The 10,728-nt window shown below is 46.6% G+C and overlaps 1 protein-coding gene across 1 annotated transcript in view; it reads left to right on the forward strand.

The window, feature by feature from the left end:
* The first annotated feature begins 8 nt into the window (after positions 1-8).
* GPRIN3 (GPRIN family member 3) overlaps positions 9-10,728 on the forward strand; it is an 89,189-nt gene continuing 78,469 nt past the window's right edge. The window contains exon 1 of the mRNA XM_019526312.1: positions 9-141. The gene's annotated coding sequence lies outside the window, so the exon portion shown is untranslated. The remainder of the gene's footprint in view (positions 142-10,728) is intronic.

Genomic DNA, 10,728 nt, shown 5'->3' on the forward strand with positions numbered 1-10,728 from the left:
GGGCGGCAGCCCCGCCGGGTGCATCGCGCTGGGCTCGGCCCCCGGTCGCTCCCGCCTCGGCTCTGCCTGCAGCCGGGCCAGCGCCGCCCGCCATGAGCTCTCCTGCAAGGTCAGCGCTGCGGCAGCGGCCCCCGGCTCAAGGTGAGCGGCCTCGCACCCCCAGCCAGGCCCGCGGCGATGGGGCGCGGGAGGGCGTGTCCGCGTCTGTCTGCCTGTGTGTCCGCGTCGGTGTCCGTGTGTGTGTGACTTCTGTGTGCCCCTCTCTCTGTGTCCGTGTGTGTCCATGTGCGTGCATATGTGTCGGTGTCTGTTGAGTATATCCGTGTATATCTGTGTCTGTTGCTGTTTCTGCGTGTCTCTGTGTGTCCCTGTCTGTGTGTGTCTCTGTATGTCCGTGTCTGCATGTGTCCGTGTGTGTGTTGCCGGCTGTGTGTGTCGCTGTCTCTGCGCGGCCCAAGGTGATTGCTGTGCATTGCTCACTGGCTGGATGCAGCCCTGGAGGCAGCGAGCCGCCCTCCCCTTTGCTCCAGTGCAGCACTGCTCGGGGTCCTGTCCCAAAGCAATGGGCACCGGTTTCTCAAGTCCCCCCACCCGGGCACTTCTCCCACCCTCCTGCTGGGGGTCTGGGGCTTGCTGAGGACGTAGTAGAGCAGGCAGGTGAGCCCAGTGCCTGGATCCACCACGCACGGACACTGCCCCTGAGAGAGGGCAGTGGGCCCTGCTGCTGTTGTTGCCTGTGTGACTCTGAATGCCTGTCCAGGGCCTGTCTGCTGGCAGGGGCTGGCCTTAGCTGAGTAGGAGGATGGCATCTGATGAGGTGAACTTGGGTTCGCCAAAGCTTGTGTTCCCTCTGTTTCTCTCGCTCTCCTTTTGTTAGTCTGTCAAGGTGTGTATTTATCCTGACTTCCAAATAGGAGGAGGCATCCATAAGGAGCTGGGCCTCTCCGTCCACTTGGAAAGGATAAATGTGACACTCATGCCTTCCCCAGATGAAACTCTCCCTGAAGTCATGGACGACTTCATTCTCTGTTTGTTTAGACAAGTGGGAAAAGGAGGGCAGAATTCTCTTTTCAGGCACTTCAGGGGGAGTTTTGCCTGAGTAAGGGCTGGCACAAGCCATCTGTTCTTTCCATTCACAATTTTGTTTTTGTTTTTCAAACAATCATTGCTCCATAGTGAATCCGGGCAGATGGATCCATGTGAGTCATGAAAAGATAATTGCTCGATTGTGTCTTGATCCCATCATTTTTTATTATTATTATTATTTGCTTCTGTGGTTTGCCTCTACCAGTACATTGTTACATTCTGGAAGGTATGGTTGCCTCCCCCCTGCTTCCCCCCACTGCAGTGAAATAAAACAGAATATGTTTAATAAAAGCAGAAAGAGGAAAACAATGTGCCATGTTTCCATCTGCAAAAGACGGGCGTTTGAATAGTAAGGCCAGTTTGTGGTTTTGCTGCAGTATTGCTTTGCTTTCCAGCGGTGAAGAGTAATTACCATAGCAACGGCACTGTCACACCGTATAAATACTTGCCCTGATACAGGTGAACTAAAACAAAACAACTTTCCACATGAACTTTACCACAGAAGAGGCATTCTAGTAATGGTTTGTTTGGTTTTTTAATTGCAAAATCATTAGGGTGTTTTGCCCAGATTCTTGTTTTTAAAGTGAAGGTTGGGTGAAATGAGAGAAGTATGTGGCCTCAAAAATCCAGCCTAGAACAGGATAGAAAGAAGCCAGAGAGAAATTATTTTCTGTCCCTTCACTTTCCTCCCTGCCCCCTCCCAGCTATGTCTCTTGGGACATATTTATTTGTGAATGAAAATATATATGTTGAATTATTGCCATACCCTTGCCCTGGTATTTCTGAAATCAAAAGAGGTTCCCAAACTGCATGTTCAGTGGTGGTCTACTGAGAGTTGGCTGGTCATATGATGTGTGTCCTCTCAGTTTCCAGCTGGTAAATTGCATTAAAAGCGACTAAAAATATGTAAATACTCTCCTAATGCTATTTCCCCCTGAAAGCCTGAACTGTAGTTGCTCAGTGGCTGTCATATAATTGCCAGTGGAAAGGGAGGTTTTGCTCATGAAGGAATCCAAAAGGTATCCAGGTATCCAGAAGATGGTATTGGTAATGAGAGGTGGTGCATCCCATAAAAAAATATTGAGAACCCTGGCTTTGAGCATTTTGACCCTTCCATACTTTCAAGTTCATATACATCTCTTGAGATCCTACTTCTATTTCCACTGAAGTCAGTGGTTATACTCCACTTGATTTCACTAGAGGTAAGACCAGACTCAAAAAGTACAAATTGTCCATAAGTAAAGCTACATTTTTATCTCTTTTTTGTACATCTTCTGCCTTTTCTTCCTAAGATAAGAAATAATAAAAAAAGAATAACAAACTCAACAAAGGATTTTACAGATCTTTTTAAGAAATAGTTATGACAATATACTGTGAGCATACCAAAAGCCACAAAATACTAGATTTTTGTATCAGTTTAACAAATTGTGATTCAGCTTGATCCTACTGCTACGTCCTTAATAGTGTCAGTATCCCAACTAACTTTCTAACTTTTTGGGCATGGAGGGTACATCATACCTTTGACTGTACTATAAGGATTACTTTACACAGGCATCCCTCTTAATCTAATGACAGTGATGAGGAATTTACCACACTTCTCAGTTAATTGGCAATAATTATTAATTGTCCTCATTATTAAAAACGTTTATCTTGCTAGTTTTCTAACTCAGACTTTTCAAGCCACTGAGCTTAGAATAGCTTTGTCAGTCAAACTAAATAAACATTTAAGATTGGATATTTTCTCTCTGTGCAAGTTCTCAACCTTATCCTTGAAAACATGTATAAATCAAGCTCCTTTAGTTTTTCACCAAAAGTAAAACTTTCCAAAATACAAATCATTTTGTAGTTCCTCCCAGCATCCTCTACAACTTATTCATCTCATTTAAAGTGTGGACAACAGAACTGAATGCACTGCAGTAACATTTTCACTTACATCTTACAGAGTGGAGAACATTTTCCTGGTGCTGCTTAGCATTCCTGTGTTTGTGCACCCAAGGATTGTTAAGTTTTGTTTGTTTGTTTTTGTAACACACTGGATGCCTCTACAGAGATATTTACTGTGGTGGGCTAATTAGCTCTACAGTAAAGTGTCAGTGTCTACACATGTGGTTCTATTAGACCAACGTAAACTAATTAACTCTGCCATAGGCTAGTACTGCCCAGCACAAGTACTGTCTCATGGCGGAGTTATTTATTCCACTGCAACACAGGTGTAGACACTGACCAGAGCTGGCTGGGTGGGGCATGAGGGTGCTCCAATGCAGGGATGCCTACCATCTAGCCCTGTACTGGAGCACCCTCCTGCCCCAGCCAGCCCCCTGCAGCGTGTTAAGCCGGAGTGGAGCAGCCCTAGGCTGGCAGACTGACCCTCACCCAGACCCCTGCAAGGTGAGGTTGCTCTGTCCCAGCTCAGTGTGCTGTGGTCCCGGGTGCACATGGAAACACTGTGCCTGGGAGTGTGTGTGTGTGAACTGTGCCAGAGCTTATTGCGTGGAATTAATTTCATGTGTCAGTTCACCCACTGAGAGTTAACATTCAGGTGATTGTCTGTAAGGATCTCTAAATCATTTGTAGAGTGGGTCCTTTCCAGAATAGAGTCTACCATTCTGTAATGTGACTTGCATTTGTTCTGTCCTATTAAAACAATCTTTTTCTCCATATCTATTGGGGTCTTTATAATGGGGCACCACCATTTCCTTCTCCAGAAGTCAGATGGAGTCTGCTAGTAATTTTTTTTCAAAACCAGCAGTGTCCTCTTCTTTTTGTAGTATTTCTTTCATAAGAGATTTAATTCACCTGCAAGCTATGACTACAAATAATTTATCTGGAGATGAACCTGTACCTGGATATTGTGGGCTGAGTATTGTCAATGTGCACCACAGAACATTGGCTGCATAACTGATTTCATCCATATGTACCTAAGTGTTGATCTGGTTCTTACCTACCACAGAAGAGCTTTGCTCTTTTCATGCCAAGCGCTATAATTTCATGCTCTGTTCAGAGAGAATTTTTGTTCAGGCAGCCCTCACTTAGCGCTCTTAACTGGTTCCAGGAAAAACTGAGCATTAAGTGGAACCGTGCTAAGCGAATCCCATTTCCCCGTAGCAATGAATGTAAGTAGAGATTAATTGGTTACTGCCTGCCCTGTGGCCGCATCTCCCCACTCCCCTGGCCACCTGCTGGCACTCCAGCCCTACATACCAGCCCTGGTCTGTGCTCCTGCTACCCTGCTCTGGGCCCCGGGCACTGGCATGGGTCCCATGCTCATGCCTGGCCCCCCCTTGCTGCTTCTCACTACTGCTTCTCTCCCCACCCCCTCTCCTGCCCACCAGCCTTTCTGGCCCCACTTGCCAGCCCGGGCACTGGCACTACTGCTGCCCCACTCTGGGCACCGGCCCCTGCTGCCGGGCACTGATGTGGGCCCCACACTCCTGCCGCCCTGCTCTGGGCCCTGGCCCCTGCCGGCCCTGGCCCCAGGCAGCAGTGCAGGCCCCGTGCTACTTGCCTCTGTTGCCACTGCTTCTCCCCACCCCCCTACCTGCTCCAGCCCAGGCACCAGTGCTCCTGCCGCCCTGCTCTGAGTGTGGGCTTCCACCAGCCATGGCATGGACCCCACACACCAGCACAGGCTTTATGCTCCTGCCCCCCACCCCGGGTGCGGGCCCCTGCCGGCCCTGGCCTTGGGCACCGGCTTGGACCCCGCGCTCCTCCCCTCTTTTGCAGCCAATTGGCTGCAACCCCCACCTGCTCTGGCACCACATGACAGCCCAGACCTGTGCTTCTGCCATCCCGCCTTGGGCCCTCATGCCTGCCCACCCACTCACTGCCACTCACTCACCTTCCCATTGCTGCTGCCACCGCCACCACTTCTCCCTGCCTGCCCACCTACAGAAACTCTGATTCCACTGAGCACTATAGTGAAACTGGCTGAGCACTCAGCGGAATCAGGTATCAATTCTAAATGAGTGCTATAGTGAAATAGCACTAACTGAAACCATGTTAAGCAGGGGTTGCCTATATGTTATACTTTAATGATTAGTGGCCCATTGAATCTTAATGAAAAGCAGAGAATCATTGCCTTTGTGTGCAGTGTTTGTCTAAACAGGAATTTGTGATGCGGTAGTATCTGTCCAGTTGCAATGAGAACCTCAGTCATCCCAACTACTAGGATTAAGGCAGTTCCAGTGTTCAGGGCAAATGAAGGAAGTGTGTGTTGTGGATGTCTTGATTGTAGCTATTATCATCCTCCAGGCCAGTTCTGCTCAGGTCCGTAATAGCTCTTGCAGTCTTTAAAGAGGTGAAAGAGAGGCAAACTTTGAACTCGGAAATCAATGTATAGATCCAGTGTGAGTGTGGGCAGATACTTCAAAATAGGATGGCTGGAAATCTGGGAGCCAAAAGTACTACAGGATCTGCCAAGGCTAGGAGAAACCTACAAAGTGTAGGACTTCAGCAGGCATGCTGCAGGACAGGTTGTAGAGAAGTCCTTTGGTGAGCATAGAGCTGCAGGAGTCATGAGGGAACTTTTAATCTAGCTGCCTCTGGGTTCTGCACCTGTGTTGCTCCTAGTGTTTCTGTCCCCCCCTCCCCCATTATTTATTGTATATATTGTATATATTATAGCACACCGTCAATCCCAAAGCATCATAGCTTTTCATGAAGGTGAGGGAAGGTTGCTTCTCTTCTGGAAAATGTGGCATAATGTTGAAGGCTACTTATTATCTTCTAAAAATGTCTTTAGGGTCTATTCCCCCTCTGCTTCCTCTACTCCCTTCTTCACCGTTGGGGCTTTAGCTGGGTGGAAAGGATAATGAACAGAAGAGTTGTTTGGAAGGAAGGGGAGAGAGGAAGATATTGATCATTACAACTGCTAGCACCCCCAGCCTAGTTACTATAGCCAGATTACATGTACTTAGACAGAAAGGCAGGGGATAAGAAAGATTTCACTAATACTTACCCCCTTTTTTGGGATTTGTAACCATAATGGTTTCCTGACCATTACAGGGAAAATGGATCATGCACAACATTCTGTTTTGTTTCAAGTTAAAAGGAAAATGCAGAGGATCCTTTTCCAGGTTTCACTGGTCTTAGGTAAGAAACCACATGTGAGAAGAGCATAAGTACTTCGATCTGCTACCTCTGATCTTTTGTCCTCTACAGCAGGCCTGTCCAGCTGGTAGCCTGTGAGCCAAATGCAAGTGGTTAACTCTTTGCTCCCGGGCTCCTGTCACCTTCATCTACCTGGCTCCCTGCACTTTACCCATGGGTCCAGGTGCTGGCTACCCAGGCCATCACTACTGCTCTCCATTGTCTGCTGCTGCTGCTATCGCTGCCTCCCCACCCTGGAACTACCAGAGCGTTTAGAGTCCCCCTGTCTCCTCCAGCTTCCACTTCCTGCTGCCTACAGCAAACATCTTTTAATAAGAGATTTATCTATTACGTGTTGAAGATGCCAGCGTTTCTCTGGCCCACCATATGTTACCCTTTACTAGTCCAGGATAGTAAGCAGTGTTTCTGCTTGTGTATCTTTTGTCATGCTGTATCTATTTTGTATTCCAAAGCCTTTCCATTTGTACCAGTATTAGTGATAGTCCATACACTTAGCCATGCCAAGAATGAATAACTGCCATGAAACTGAACAGTTACATGTTGTGGAGATAGTAGTTTGGGTTTTTTCCTTGTAACAGATCACCCAATTACACTTAATACATACTTACATCCCTCCCTGATAAGGATCCATTGAAAGGATGACTTTTTGGTGCTGGTGTCTAAAGCAGACTCTAGAAGTCCCTGGGGCCAGATAAGTGGATTGTTTCATGCTCTTTCTAAAACAAGGATAAATTAGTAAGGCATGAATTTTCTTGCTTTTCAAACCAGGAACAGATTTTTTTTTTCTTTTTTAAAAAGACTGGCTTTAGGCTTGATTCCAAAGCTATCTGTTTATGATGGCAAATGTAGAGGTTATAATAAGCCAATTCAAACATAAAGAAAAGTAGCACTATTTTCAAAAAAATCCTGCTGATATCTAGAAAGAGGGATTTGCTTTGCTATCTTTTACAAAATAATGAGCCCAGTGCCAAATATGGAGCTTTCCATTGGGGTTGCGTTCACACTGGCCTGTTTCCAAATTTCTCATACCACTTGGAGCTTTATCAATTTCAGTCTTAAGTTATATACTGATGGGTGATGAATACATCAAATTTTTGGACAGCATTGTCTTCAGTAGGACATGACTCACTGTAGCTCTTAAGACATTTGTTAATGTTCACATATCTGTTGGGACTTTTTAGCAATTTCAGGGAAGACTCCCTCAAGGACAGTTGAAGTTACAGAATAGACAAGTCTCAGTCAAATATAGTTTTCATATAAGATGGTGACAAGAAGGATAGAGAGCTGAGTGTTTCCATATATTGCTGTCCCAGTGATTTTATATAATTGAATAATGTTACGGTAGAGAACTGAGATTTGTGAGACTGTATGGATGAAAGCTTTGGATAGCAGGAAAAACTTGTCAATTGTTAAGACAGTGAGATAGACTGCCTCGCAAAATTGTAGAATCTCTTTCATTGGAGGTTTGCAGGAAGAGGTTGGGTAAGCATTGTTTAGGGATGATTTAGGAGTAGCGATTTCTGGAGTGGGCTGTGAAGAGCAACAGGTAGAAGACCAGGAATTCCCCCCTTCTCCTGCCCCCGTCCCTCCTCCCAAAATATGTATCGCTTGAAGATCACAAGAAGATCTCTGCAGCCCGCAGCAGGTAGAAAATAGAACAATGTTCAGCAGCAGGAGAATGAAGCAGAGCTCCACAACTGGCTTGGTTATGAAACAAGTATATGGAAGGTATAGGATGACAGAAAGGGATGCTCTGACTTTCCAGTTAGGATATGTGTTGTGATATGTGGAGCTGAGCTTGCAGTCTCCAGGTTGCAACAGAGAGAGGAGGGTGCTTAGTTTTCCCATGCTCCTGGGTTTTGCTGGTTGCCACATAAGGCCAGGAAGGAAATTTTCCTGTCTGTTGCTACAGGCATAGGGCTTTTTTCCCTCCTGTTTCCTTAGAAGCGTTGGGTATTGGCTGCAGCCAAGGCTAGGGATTTTGATGAGGGTGTGCCAGTTCTCTTTTTGATACTTTAAAAACCTGGAAGTGAAGCAGAGTTCCACACCTGGCTAGGTTATGATCACTGATTTCAATGGTATGGGCTTAAATGAGTAAGACAAACCTGGGTTTGCAAATAAAGCAATTTATATTACAAAGTGTAGTATGAAAATACAGTTAGTTTTCACATTCAGTGTAAAGGTCATTTCCAGATTCAACTTGCAAACCCTTCAAAACATTAGGTTATGTCCATAAATGGTAGGGTCTTTTTGGTCTTTTCAGGCATTGTACCTGGTAGTTGTGCAAGAGTTGTTTGTGCAGCTTTAAGACTAACTTAAACACTTGAATAGGATGGTTTAAATAGGGAAGATCCTGCCTTGAGCAAGGGTTTGGACTAGACCTCCTGAGGTCCCTTCCAGGCCTACTTTTCTATGAAAAATAGTTCTCTGAGGCTGACAGGGAGATTTAAACCAATTAGCAATCTACAAAGTATCTACAGGATATATTTTTACCACTTCTGTGGTATGAAGAAGAAGGCATTCTTTGCAGAGACATAAAAATGCAAAAATCCCTTGTCTCAGGGTCTGTCTGTGTTAGGCTGTGTTACCCAACACATTCACTGGGTATACCATTTACGGACATAACCTAATGTTTTAAGGGTTTGCAAGTTGAATCTGGAAATGACCTTTACATTGAATGTGAAAACTACCTGTATTTTCATACTACACTTTGTAATATAAATTGCTTTATTTGCAAACCCAGGTTTGTCTTACTCATTTAACCCCATACCATTGAGGTCAGTGAGATGATTCCTGTGTGTAGATCCTACTTGTGTTCATCAAGGTAGGGATTTTACCCCTTTATTTAATTTGAGATTAGCCTTTAGAAATGGCCTACTTGTCTTTAAAGCACTGAAATGTAGAAAATGTAAGTGACATCCTGAGGTTTCACAAAGGTTTGTATTATGTCCCTCCATGTCTATGCTCAGGCAAAAGATTGTAATAGATTCAAATGATAATGGATTAAAGAGATGCCTTTTCAAATGCCTATTTGAGGTAGATTAGAGTTGCTTTAATACAGGGGTGGGCAAAATATGGTCCATGGGGCCCCTAAAAAAATTTGGAAAATTAATATTTCTCTGCCCTTGGTTCTGTCAAAAATGATAAGGTAAGTGGGGGGGAGGGACCCCAGGCAAGGAAGACACCTGCAGCGTGGGGCACCGGGCGTGGGGCAGGGGAGGAGCCGCTTCCCCCACCCCACTCTCAGCTTTTCCCTGAGCTCCTTCCCTGTGCGGAGAAAAGCAGCCCCTTGCCTGCCCCATGGCTGGCGCCCCACACTGCAGCCACTCGCAGCCCATGCGGGGCTGTCCAGAGCAGGCACAGGCAGCCCCAGGCCAGCTACGAGTGGCTGCAGCATGGGGTGCTAGCCATGGGGCAGGGAGGGGCTACTTTCTCCCCTCACCCCACATTCAGGAGCACCTTGTAACCCGGCCCCACTGCCAGGCTGGCAGTGGGGCAGGTTACAAGCTGGTGCTGAGTACGGGGAAAAGTGGTCCCTCACCCGCCTCATGGCCACTGCCCCGTGCTGCAGCCATTCGCAGCCTGCCTGGGGTTCCCTGTGCCTGCTCCAGACAGCCCTACACGGGCTGCAACGCAGGGCACCATGGGGCAGGTGAGGGGCCGCTTTTCCCCACGCTCAGCACCAGCTTCTTACCTGCTGGTGAGCAGAGGTTTGGGGGTGTGCTCTGCCCCCTGCCTGTACCACAAGGCTGGGGGGCACTGGGTGAGAGCAGGGGTGGGAGCCAGTGGGAGCACGGGGTCTGCCGAGCAAAGTGGCAGGAGTGCAGGGTCCCAGCTGGCAGGGGCTCTGGAGCCAGGCTAGCTCCCTGCTCCCTGCTGGTACAACCCAGCCTAGCTCCACGCACCCCTGCCAGCCTGTGCCCCACTTTGGGCCCCACTGGTGCTGGCCCTGGGACATTGGTCCCAAGACATTTTGCTTACTCTGTAGGACTGGATAGGGTCTCCTGGGCCACTCTCTGCCTGCTGAGGTAACCGATGAATTCTCCAAACTCACCACTGCAAATCCTTACCAATGCTGCTGATAGCTTGCAGAAAAAATCTTTATTTGCAAGCTTTTGGGCACATTCACCCTTCCATAGGAGAATGTACAATTTCTACTAGATGGAAATGAAAATTGATATTTCACAGGAGAACTGAAGGTATTGTAAGATTTCCTGTTTGGAATATTGTAGTTCATTTTATGCAAATTAGTCTCAGATAAGTTAGAACAGTCTATTCACCTCGATGTTGGAAAATAAGGAAACATAATTCAACACCCCTTATGATACCAGACAACATCAAGGTAAATAGACTGTTCTAACTTTTATCTGAGCCTAATTTGCACAAAATGAACTATTCTAACCAGGAAGTCTTACAATACCTTCAGCTTTCCTGTGAAATATGAATGTTCATTTCCACCTGGGAGAAATTTTACAATCTTTGCATTCTCCTATGCCTGAGGAAGGGTGTGCGTGCCCAAAAGCTTGCAAATTA

The sequence above is a fragment of the Gavialis gangeticus genome, unplaced genomic scaffold, assembly GCF_001723915.1.
Source record: "Gavialis gangeticus isolate Ggan-Ray unplaced genomic scaffold, GavGan_comp1, whole genome shotgun sequence".
NCBI lineage: Eukaryota > Metazoa > Chordata > Crocodylia > Gavialidae > Gavialis > Gavialis gangeticus.